This window comes from Neophocaena asiaeorientalis, unplaced genomic scaffold (genome assembly GCF_003031525.2).
Source record: "Neophocaena asiaeorientalis asiaeorientalis breed wild unplaced genomic scaffold, Neophocaena_asiaeorientalis_V1.1 scaffold253, whole genome shotgun sequence".
Taxonomy (NCBI): Eukaryota; Metazoa; Chordata; class Mammalia; order Artiodactyla; family Phocoenidae; genus Neophocaena; species Neophocaena asiaeorientalis.
The window spans coordinates 1,030,445-1,043,511 of record NW_020174553.1 but is presented as its reverse complement, the minus strand read 5'-3'; the positions used below and the strand labels follow the sequence as shown (position 1 = coordinate 1,043,511).

The window sequence follows — 13,067 nt, the reverse complement described above, 5'->3', positions numbered from 1 at the left end:
ACGGGCCCAGTCGCTCCGCGGCATGTGGGATCTTCCCAGACTGGGGCACAAACCCGTGTCCCCTGCATTGGCAGGCAGACTGTCAACCACTGCGCCACCAGGGAAGCCCGAAGGCTATGTTTTAAACGTAAGTAGAGGACTTCCCTGGTGACGCAGTGGTTAAGAATCCGCCTGCCAATGCAGAGGACACGGGTTTGAGCCTTGGTCCGGGAAGATCCCACATCGCGCGGAGCAGCTAAGCCCGTGTGCCACAACTACTGAGCCTGAGTGTCACAACTACTGAAGTCCACGTGCCTAGAGCCCGTGCTCCACAACAAGAGAAGCCACCACGATGAGAAGCCCATGCACTGCAATGAAGAGTAGTCCCCGCTCACCTTCAACTGGAGAAAACTCGTGTGCAGCAATGAAGGCCCAATGCAGCCAAAAATAAACAAATAAATGAATAAAAGTAAGTAGAACTTGTAAAATAAAGTTTACAAGTAGAACTTGTAAAATTGATAAGATTTTAATCACTATCGTATTGAAAGTTCATGCTTGGGTTGTCCCCTGATCTCTCAGTTCCAATCACATAACAAGGATGGAGAAAGTTAATGAGGTAAGCATCTCAGTGTACCCAAAGTGTAAATGGAAGACAAAGTAGAAAGTCCTGCAAAAACTGTGGGCCTGCTGAGCTATGAGTCTGGAAATAGGGTCAGGGAGAAGAGAGTTTATGAAGTAAAAGACTAAAAGTGACCACATGAGGCAGGGAATGAGATGTACTCACTATTTGAAACCAGAGCTATGATGCAAATAGGAAGAGGCTGAAAAGAGCTGGGGGTGTTTGTTGCCTGGGTCTCAGGTGTCTGTAAAGGTGCATTCCAAGGGAGACATTAATTAACCGCCTTACAGCCAGAGCCTACATCAACTCACCAGTATAACAAGAGGGTCTAGAATGAGATCCATAGGGGCCAGATGAAGGCAACAAAGAAATGCTAAACAGCAGATATAATAGGAAGTTCCAATGCTTATTAAAAGCTTATGTGTCCAGAACTGCCTTTAGTGACTTACACTTACTGCCTTATTTCATCCTAATATTCCTTATTGGGAGCCCATGCAGGACCCCACATTCCAGGTGAATCTGCTAAGAGAAACTCCAAAATGCCTTCAAAAAACAAGTACAAAGGAAGAGTGAACAATGTTTTATCACTCTAGATACGATTAAAACCTTAGATCAATTTAAAAATAACTTTTTTCATTTAGGATTTCTTCCTTTTCCCAAAACAAACAAAAAAGAAAATGAAGGAAAGAATATCTTTAAATATATATAAATAGAAATACAGGAATCAATGCAACAGCAGCTGTTAGATATAAAAGGAACTTATTTAAAAATCCTATAAAAGATAAATATGTTCAAAAATATTTTAAATATAAGCTAAAATATATGTATAAATGTAAAATGTACTCTTTGTAATACATATGTATACAATATATACATGTCACGTGATATATACATATGGAATAAAGTATACTATATATAATATTATATAGTGTAACAATGTCATGTATTTTTTATATATTATGTGTATATAATATATATGCATAATAATGGCAGAGAAACTATTTTCAAATATATACTATATATGAATTCTTCAGAACTAAAACTTCAAGAATTTCAAGCCCACACATCTTGGATACTTCATATTGAAACTAAAAGACATGAAAGCCAAGGAAAAATAATCTTAAAAGCTAGCATAGAGAAAAGAGATTACCTAAAAATGAAGGACAAGTAGATGGACAATGGTATTTCATTTGCATTGCTATATTCCAGAACTTAGAATAAAATATTCTAAGTGCTGAGAGAAAATAACTATCACCTGTAATATATTCAGCTAAAGATATATTCAAGAATAAGAGCAGAGAGTAATAGTTGACCACCTAGAGATACATAAAACGAGAGAAAATGAATGGGATGTGGTTAAGAGCAGATATTCTCTAGCTGGATTGCTGGGTATGAATCTGGGTTCGGCTAATTATTAGCTATGTAAGCTCGGGCAATTTACTTAACATTTCTCATTCTGTATTTCTCATCTATAAAATGAGGATAATGTATGCTATGGTATTTTTATGAGGATTAAGTGAGTTAATATAGGCATAGCGTTTAAAATACTGCATGGTACACAATTAATATGCTATATGGTATATATATGGTGAATGTGTGTATATATGAGGATGTGTATGTACAAACATGTATACATATGTATGTATATATGATAAACATAACTATTAAATCTAAAAATTATGCTTTTTATGTTAAAAAGTAAAAAGCTCAAGGAAATGTTACATTATAGTGAAACAGTGGAAAATGTAGCAGTGAGCGATGGTGTTGCAAAGTGGCTATGAGCACAGAAAATGAAACCAGATGGCTGGATTCAAATCCTGGTTTCCATCTGACTGACTGTATAACCTTGAAGAATTCACTTAATCTCTCTCTCTCATTTTCTTCATGGAAAAAACAATGGTAATTATAATAGTAATATAGACCTCACTGGGTTATTGTAAGATTATATACAGTTAATATGACATACATCTGGCATATATAACAATATAATTGTAGGTTATTTTATGTAGCATTTAAAATAAGCATGTTGGATCTACACCTATCACATGAATGAAAAAGTCAGAATGTTAAATGAATGAAAGGCAAGCTGTAGAATAATAAATGAATGATTCTGCTGTTGAAAAAAAATTTTAATTTCTTTATATTTTTGCATTCATGTGAAGTAACACTACATAAACATGTAGGGACAAGGAAAGAAAGACATGAGATATGAAGGGGTAAAAGAAAGCGATAAAGGTTTATTTCTTAAAGATCAGAAACAAATAAAACAACCTGTTTTATATTTGTCTAATCTGAGTGGTGAATATTGGTTGTCCATTATATTTCTATAATTTCTGAATATTAAAATAACATCTTAAAATACGTCAAATAAACAAAATGTTCTATATTTTTCTGTACTCTATGTAGTTTAAAAATACAGGTTGTTAGGGCTTCCCTGGTGGCGCAGTGGTTGAGAGTCCGCCTGCCGATGCAGGGGATGCGGGTTCGTGCCCCGGTCCGGGAAGATCCCATATGCCTCGTAGCGGCTGGGCCCGTGAGCCATGGCTGCTGAGACTGCGCGTCCGGAGCCTGTGCTCCGCGGTGGGAGAGGCCACAGCAGTGAGAGGCACGTGTACTGCAAAAAAAAAAAAAAAAAAGTTGTTAGAACTCTTCTATAAAATAATCTGGGTCTGGCATATTTTTCAGTAGTAGATCTTTAACTACTTGTGAATTTCATGTGTATTTCAATGTGTGTGAGTATAACTAAAATAAGATTTCTGAGTCACAGTGCTGTTACAAAGAGAGCCAATAGATCTTAGTACAAGGATCTGAATTTGTCTTGTTATGATAATTTGTATATTCTTAATGTATAAATAAATATGTTCGGGAATCTTAGATTAATGTAAAACATTGAACCATGGCATATAGAAAAGAGGTTGGTCTATGGTACCTGCTCTATAAATCGTAGTTGTTATTTATTATTTTATACTTATTAGCATTATTATCATTGTTGTAGCTGATGTTAACTCCTTTTTACATTTGATTTCCAGAAAATAAATTTCAGATCCTAATTTGATATACCATAATGCAAAAACAATGCATAAAACAGAAGTTGGGAAGAGTAGCTAGTTTCTGTGGGAGTTTAGATCTTGTAAACTGGCATTCTGACATTTTACAGAATGTAAGTTCAGTCCTTGTGCCTGAATTGAGCCAGCAAATCAGTTTTCTGAGGTGGCAGGGCCTAGTACTACACTGCTGAACTTGACAGAATCACTAAGCTAATGGAGAGCCATGAAAGAAGGATGGAGAGTAAGTTTCAGGTAAAATCCTAATTTCACTTGTGACAGTCCATGAAATTTACAAAACTTCTGTAGCTTACCTTCTATAATGTCAGATTTCCCCAAATTTTTGGTATAATTAAATTTACTTAATAAGTTGCTTTTAAAATATTTAGAAAAAATATCAATCGGTCAGAATAATTGTAGAATGCCAGTAAGAAACAATAAAAATCTTGATCATAAAGTTTTTTTAAAATTTAATTTAATTTTATTATGTTTGCTGTGGGCTTGTCATATATGGCCTTTATTATGTTGAGGAAAGTTCCCTGTATGCCTACTTTCTGCAGGGTTTTTATCATAAATGGGTGTTGAATTTTGTCGAAAGCTTTCTCTGCATCTATTGAGATGATCATATGGTTTTTCTCCTTCAATTTGTTAATATGGTGTATCACATTGATACATTTGCGTATATTGAAGAATCCTTGCATTCCTGGGATAAACCCCACTTGATCATGGTGTATGATCCTTTTAATGTGCTGTTGGATTCTGTTTGCTAGTATTTTGTTGAGGATTTTTGCATCTATGTTCATCAGTGATATTGGCCTGTAGTTTTCTGACTTTGTGACATCCTTGTCTGGTTTTAGTATCAAGGTGATGGTGGCCTCATAGAATGAGTTTGGGAGTGTTCCTCCCTCTGCTATATTTTGGAAGAGTTTGAGAAGGATAGGTGTTAGCTCTTCTCTAAATGTTTGATAGAAATCGCCTGTGAAGCCATCTGGTCCTGGGCTTTTGTTTGTTGGAAGATTTTTAATCACAGTCTCAATTTCAGTGCTTGTGATTGGTCTGTTCATATTTTCTATTTCTTCCTGATTCAGTCTTGGCAGGTTGTGCATCTCTAAGAATTTGTCCATTTGTTCCAGGTTGTCCATTTTATTGGCATAGAGTTGCTTGTAGTAATCTCTCATGATCTTTTGTATTTCTGCAGTGTCAGTTGTTACTTCTCCTGATCATAAAGTTTTAACATTATACTCTTTCTATTTATGTCGTCATTCAAAATAAATACACTTACAATTAAATTTTATTCTGTACCTACCACATCTAAGGCAGCATGCTGGGTATAGCGCCCATGAAGCTGAGTAAAACAGAGGCGATCAGAGGGTACAGATGTGTAAACTAATAATCACAAGCTGTGATGTTAGTAGCAGCAATGGACGTGCACAGGGGGGAAAGCAACTTGAAAATGCTAAAAGCCAAAGCTGGAAATAAGCTAAAAAGATCCTGAACCATGCTTACATGATGGTTCATGCTTTAGTAAAAAGATAAGAATGAATTCTAATTAGTCTTTCAACTGCTGGATTTTAAATATGTGCTTCCAAACTGTAAAAGTGTGCTTAAAAGCAGTTTCTCTCTTCATTAAATTAAGTACCTTCTCTATTATTCTTTAAACTACCAAATTTATTTTAATAAAGCTTTTCTTCTTAGATAACAATAAAGGTAAATGAGGAATTTGAGTTAATGGAAAAGTACAGCCTTTCTCATATTAACCACTTTCAGCGATTAATGTGCTGAGTGTAGAGAGCCTCACATGCCTCTGAACTCAAGGCCAGAATTCTCCCCAAAATACGCAAGACCAGAGTGTAAGGTTTTAGTCATTTCTGAAACCATTCAATTAACTTCTATAAAGCTATTACAATATTTTTGTTTTATGTAAGAATTTCTGAGAGAAGCTGGAATGATAAAATAAAATTTAAAGTTTATTGTAATTCTAAGACTAATATATACACTTAGTAACAAAATGTTCTGGGTTTTAAGCCTTGAATTTCCATTATTGTCACAGATGATAAAATAGGAACCCTCTTATCTCAAAGTTTTAACTCTTGAGTATCATTGGTTTCCTCACTTAGTAAAATTTAGCAAAAATAGTTGCATATGAACACCCAGGCTTTTACTTGACTCCTAAAAGTTAAAAGGTCATATACCAAGTTCTGGTTTCTGGTAATGGTAGAGTGGCTTACTATACTACTAATGCTGATAAACTCTGAACAAAATATTTAAAAGGAACTGGTGAAAGAACTTAATGTTTGCAGGAGCTAGAGAGCATATGACCCTTGAAGGATCCATATTGATTTTCCCTTGGGTCCTCCCCAGTCCCCACAGCAAGGCAAAGATAATACTCAAGTACAAAGTCATAACTTATTGGATTTCAGGACTGTCTCCAAGCCTGGAAAACTAGGAAGGCAGTATCTCAGAAGGCAGGGCCACAGAGAGAAAACGCAAAAAATCTTTTTTCAAACTCTCCACCCATCCTTGATGGACTTATGGGCTGGGAGGCTCCAAGGAGCCCAGTGGGAAAACAATAACTAGAATTGAAAGTCTTGAACAAGGATATTAACAGCTTCCTAGTGAAAGAAAGACTGAGTTTGAAGTTGAATCCCTCCAAGTTAAAGAGGTTTAGTAAACACTCCAGGTTTTTCATTAATGCTGCAGGTGGGTTCCAGCCCCGGACTAAGGGATTCAGGCATGAAGTCAAACCTACTATCAGATATTGTGGAAGGATCCTGGGAAGAGGAGAGAGAAATGAATGCTGAGAAATAGAGTTTTCCAGTTTTTTCCTAAAACATCAGAAATGGTTTCTGAAAACAGTAATCAGTGATTTCTACTTCAAACTAAGGGAAAATTCTAGAATGAATTATTAAATACTTCAGATGGATTGCATACTGTACAGGGAACTCAGTTTACACTCCCACAGACTCTCACACGGTATCATTGTAAGTCCAAATGTATACCTTTTTTATGGTAAATTTGGAAATATCTGGAAATTGTAAAAAAGTAGAGGATCATAAATACCTCTTTTAGAACATTTCCTACATTAACTAAATTGTGCACAGATATGTGTAAAACGTAGCTCACTGAAATTTTTTGCAGTACTTTTAGATTCTTTACAAAATTTTTTTACAAAATTTTTTTTGTAAAGAATCTATAAAGCATCAATAAATATATCTATCAGAATTCTTGTCAGAAACAGATTGCCCATTCAATTTGATGAAGGAACAATTTAAATATGTGTTGGCAAGGTGTTGGCAAGGCATAGGGGAAATGGTGCTAGAAACAACAGGAACGGTTATCATCTCTGTGCCTAAAGGGGAAAGAGATAGAGGGTCCTCAGAAGACAAGAAGAGAGGGCCACCTTCACAGGAGCTAGGACCTTTGGTCAAGGGAGGTAGCCAGTGCAAGACAAACCTTAAGAGAGGGAAGGGTGACTCTTCCCCTTCTCTCCAATGTGTTGCTGGTGCTTTCTTGTGGTTCAACCAAACTGAAAGTCAAAGGGTAAGGGAGTCTGTTGATGTGGTCCATGCATGCCAGCCTCCCAGGACACAGAAGAAGGTGAAGAAGGGTGGCAAATAAATCTGGAAAAGCAAATAGAAGTTATCTACACTTGATGTAAATTACAATGTAACTTGAATTATTCCATTAAAATAAATCAGTGTATTTAGAGTAAAAAAGGCCATTAGCTGAACAGGATGAAAGCGTCGGGTAGTTAGGTGGGTGCATTCATAAACAGTAGATGTACGATAGATGGATGGTATAAACATATATGTGTTCTATCTATATCCAAACTCACAGATACAGGATATAACCATTCCTCTATCTGTATATGTGAATATGAATATAACATGAAATATGTTTGAGAAAATGTATGCCAAACTATTAACTGTGTTACTTCTAGGGAGTTGTTGTGTATGGGCACTGGAGAGAATGAAAGTCTTTTATGTTTTATAGTTGTGTGACTTTAAATTTTATCATGAAAACCCATTACTTTTATCATTATTTTTTAAACACATAGTTAAAAGAAGATAACCTAGGACATGAGGAGAAAAAATAAGAAAGCCATGATCACTAGGATCATGCAAAATTTCAGTAAGAAGATATTCTATTATCTAATTTAACTTTTATATGGGCTTACTAATCTTGCAGATGAGAGAAATGGGGTGGCAAAATATTTCGCATTTTCTCAGGTTATCACTGAGGACAAGCTGAAGAAATGTGTTTGAGTTGATCATACACCTGGGAATGTTTGAATCCCAAACCTGAGTGACATGTTTGATGGTGTGCTCTGTCTTCTGCCCTGTTTCAATCACTTTTATATCAATGACATATCAAGTTATTAAATGACATGGTGGCTCAGACACTGTACTGAGCAAGATATGTGATCTAGTGACTGAATGAAGAGCTAAAAATGTCCTGACAAACAGAACAACAGACCAATAAAATAATGTATCATCTGATGTAAATGTAAGGTCCCAAACTTGAAAGAAAACAGAATTACTCATATATATCCAGGATCCAGTAAAGATCGCTTAGTAGCGGCATGTGTTTAACTTGAATCAGTTCAGTAAGTGTCAACAGTATGATATGGCTCGTTGCAAAACTCAATGATTGACATCACCTTCATAAAATAATAGTGGCCAGGAGGCTAATCAGATTATACTAAGAATTTTAAAATAAGTGGAGTACGCTCAAAGAAGAACACTAATGCTGATAGCAGAGTTTTAAAATCATACCTTATGGACCCTGGTTAGAAGATTCGTCTTTATGTTACCCTGAATAGACCACCTGATGAAGAGCACAGTAGCTGGATCTGATGTAGAAGACTTGAGTCTTTTTATGTGGCCCTACAGTTAAGGCCAATGAGTCATGGATGCACAGGGAGAGACTCCCCAACTCAATACAAGGTAGACATATCTGACAGAATATTCTGACCAGAATGGACTGCCTTAGAAGTAATGAGCTTTTGGAAAATAATTTATAAATGAGACTCAAGCAACTGACACCCATCAGATGCCTTCAACCCTAGGATTCTGTGGTCCCATATACTTCCCATTTTTTCATAGTCGAAAATATGACTTCCTCTGGTCTCCAAGTCAGCACATTGATGTTAAGTTTATATTATTGGTTTTTATCTTCACCATATGATGAGCACCTCAGATGTAAGGGAAATTTATAATAAAAGGACCAGTTTACTGGGCTGTTGAATTTCTGTTAACCTGCAGGTAAAATCACTTCCAGTTTTCAAACTTCCTCCTCAACTCTCCCTTCTATACATACCTAATTTTCTATCTGTAAATATCCCTGCTTGTTTTTTATGCAACTTTTATCTTTTTCTCCTCTGGTGTCTCACTTTAAAGCCTTATGTTTCTGGAGCTAGTTACCTCCTCTGATTTGCCAAGTTTTACTTCTGAACTTCTCTTTCACTAAGCTGTGATTGACACTCCACTCTGGGACATTTCCCCTCTCACTAGCAATGCCATCTATTCTCTTTTCATTATAGATCACCTGAGAGAATATGTAGTTCAATCTTTTCAACTTTTAAATCTCTTCTTTTATTACTATCTTTAAGTTTTATTTATTTATTCCCCTTTAAAAAACATTTTTCTATATGATCTGTGCACTTGTTATCATTTTACCAAAAATGTGTTGTAATTATGAAGTATTATTTTTTAATGTAAAATATTTTATTGTATCTGAGACATATGGCTAGTTTATGTCCCCAACCATGCTTTTTCTGTATGTTTTTCACTACTACCAAGCTGTCTTTCCATGGAGAAGAGATATTCAACTCACTGATATTTAAGAACTATTAGAAAAGATACACTGCAAAACTCTATAGCTTTGCTCTAATAATTCAAGTATAATCATTCAAGGAAAGATGGTACAATCCAGTGGAAAACAATCTTACTCTTGGCCAGTCGAACATATGGAGATTCCAGAAGAATGTACAATGATTCATATATTTGTTCAACTCATATGCTTCAAGCCATAAGGCGTTTGTGGGATGGGTGTTGCATGGGCTGTCCAAAGTGACTTTTCAAGTTTAAATAATTTGTTCTGATCTCCTGAGCAGACTTAGGGTCAACATTTTAGACTCTCACGATACATCCCTGTGGGCAATAAGGAAAACGTTTCCTTTTTTTAAGGATTCCTTTCTCCAGGACACCAAAGACTTATGAACTCTGGTTGTTCTAGATATAGAGGTTGTCAGTAGTTTGATTCAACACCAAAACAACATTTACTTCTTGACACACACTCCTTATTAGATGCAGAAAGAATCATTCTCCCAATGTTGCTTTGAAATATTAAATGAGTTGAGTATCTTCAGTATGTGTTTGGGCCTCAGAAAGACAGAAAGGGAGGTGAGAAAGGAAACAAAATAGGTTTGACATAGCAATAATACATATGATTTTCTACAGTTCTCAAATTAAATATCTGGAGAGCAGTTTGATACATGCACTTGATATTTCACTAAAATCAAACCTTGAACCTATAATGAGATTACCTTGAAAATAAATGTTAGAAATTTTAACAGATAAAATGCATCAAAATAAAGATTCTAACATCTAATAGAGTAAGGCTGGGAGACATACTTGGCTGTGATGGTGGAGACCAGATGATGAGGAAAGATTATGGCCATGAAGGGACTCACCTCAGTGCTCAGAGTTTGGTGGGCTAGTGAGCATCCCCAAAAGATGCCCTTTTCCTTCTTGTCTCTGAATTTTTCTTCCTTGAAAGTAGCTATCATAGTGTATTTACCAGCAAGTTAAGATTTACCTTCAAAGTTATTGGAAAGGTGGCATTTCTACTTCAGAAAAATAACAAAAACACTATAAACCAAAACTCTACCTCAGCTTGTTTGTAAGCTTTCATGCTATATCATTTTTGTTGGTTTAGAGTTGTTTGTGATCATTATCCAACAGAGAACTTTACAGCATATTAGTTTTTTTGTTTGTTTGTTTTTTAAACATCTTTATTGGAGTATAATTGCTTTACAATGGTGTGTTAGTTTCTGCTTTATAACAAAGTGAATCAGCTATACATATATCCCCATATCTCTTCCCTCTTGCGTCTCCCTCCCTCCCACCCTCCCTATCCCACCCCTCTAGGTGGTCACAAAGCACCGAGCTGATCTCCCTGTGCTATGCAGCTGCTTCCCACTAGCTATCTATTTTACATTTGGTAGTGTATATATGTCCATGCCACTCTCTCACTTTGTCACAGCTTACCCTTCCCCCTCCCCATATCCTCAAGTCCATTCTCTAGTAGGTCTGTGTCCTTATTCCTGTCTTACTACTAGGTTCTTCATGACCTTTTTTTTTTTTTCTTAATGGAAGTTTTGCTGAGTATGGACCTACAAATAAAGCCCAGTGAAGACTTGATAATAAAATGAATATGCATAATGTCTGGCATTTTTCACAGAACTAAAACAAGAAAAATTTTTAATTTGTATGGAAACACAAAAGACCCAGAAAAACTAAAACAGTCTTGAGAAAGAAAAACGGAACTGGAGGAATCAGATTCCCTGACTTCAGACTATACTACAAAGCTACAGTAATCAAAACAGTATGGTACTGGCACAAAAACAGACATGTAGATCAATGAAACAGGATAGAAAGCTCTGAAATAAACTCACTCACATATGATCAATTAATCTATGACAAAGGAGGTAAGACTATACAATGGAGGAAAGACAGTCTCTTCAATAAGTGTTGCTGGGAAAACTGGACAGCTACATGTAAAAGAATAACATTAGAACATTCTCTAACTACATATAGAAAAATAAACCCAAAATGGATTAAAAACCTAAATGTAAGAGCAGATACTTTAAAAGTCCTAGAGGAAAACATAGGCAGAACACTCTTTGACATACATTGCAGCAATATTTTTTTAGATCTGTCTCCTAGAGTAATAGAAATAAAAACAAAAATAAACAAATGGGACCTAATTAAAGTTAAAAGCTTCTGTACAGCAAAGGAAACAATAAACAAAAAGAAGAGACAACCTAGGGACTGGGAGAAAACACTTGCAAATGATGTTACCAACAAGGGATTAATTTTCAAAATATACAAACAGCTCATACAGCTTAATACAAAAAAACAAACAAACAAAAAAACCCAATCAAAAAAATGGGGAGAAAACCTAAATAGGCTTTTCTGCAAAGAAGACATGCAGATGGCCAAACAGGCACATGAAAATATGTTCAATATTGGTAATCATTGGAGAAATGCAAACCTAAACTACAATGAGGTATCACCTCACACTAGTCAGAATGGCCAACATCAGAAAGTCTACAAACAATAAATGCTGTGGAGAAAAAGGAACCATCCCTCCTACATGGTTGGTGGGAATGTAAATTGGTACAGCCACTATGGAGAACAGTATGGCTGTTCCTTAAAAAAAAAAAAATAGGGCTACCATATGATCCTGCAATCCCACTCCTGGGCATATATTCCGAGAAAACTCTAATTCAAAAAGATACATGCCGGCCCTGGAAGGCAGAAGTGGAGCCAGTGGGTAGAAGGGACAGGGAGGCCGACTTTCCTCGCATCCCTGTAAGGACAGCTTGTTCAGTGGCTAAGCCATCCCACTGGCTGCAAGAATTAGAGGTTCTGCGGGGAGTACCTCCGGCCATGCCTGCAGGTGCCATCCCCCCTGTGCCCACGGTGCCACCTGCCCTTCCACCCCAAGAAAGTGGACAAGGCCGCCCACGTGGAGAAGCAGCTTTCGTCCTACAAGGCACCCTGCGGGGCTGCAGTAAGAAGGTGACGCTGGCCAAGATGAGGGTGCACGTTGCCTCCTGCCTGAAGGTCCAGGAGCAGGTGGCTAACTGTCCCAAGCTCGTCCCTGTGGTGCCCACATCCCAGCCCATCCCTAGTGCTGTCCCCAACAGGTCCACCTTCGCCTGCCCTTACTGTGGCACCAGCAGCCTGGACCAGCAGGAGCTGGTAAAGCACTGCATGGACAACCACCGCAGCGACCCCAACCGTGTGGTGTGTCCCATCTGCTCAGCCATGGCCTGGGGCGACCCAAGCTACCAGAGCGCCAACTTCCTGCAGCACCTGCTCCCCCGGCACAAGTTCTCCTACGACACCTTTGTGGACTACAGCATCGATGAGGAGGCCACCTTCCAGGCCTCCCTGGCCCTGTCTCTCTCTGAGAACTGAAGGCACGGCCACTGGCCCAGGCCTCCTGCCTCAAGGGACAGGCCCTGCCAGCTCCTGTGGCCCAGGCCTGCCTGCGAAGGCGCCTTGAGGGCCAGGTGGAGCCTCACTGCTGAAGGAGGAGAGGCCACGTCCCCGTCGTCACCGGCTCTTCGGTGCTTCAGGCTGAGCAGGTGGCCTCGGGGGGCCCGGCCACTGGGACGGAGTGTGGCCGCTGTC

General features: G+C 37.7%; 1 pseudogene; it reads left to right on the top strand.

Moving 5' to 3' along the window:
* The first annotated feature begins 6,951 nt into the window (after nucleotides 1-6,951).
* Nucleotides 6,952-12,851, top strand: LOC112407956 (RING finger protein 166 pseudogene; annotated as a pseudogene).
* The last annotated feature ends 216 nt before the right edge of the window (nucleotides 12,852-13,067 follow it).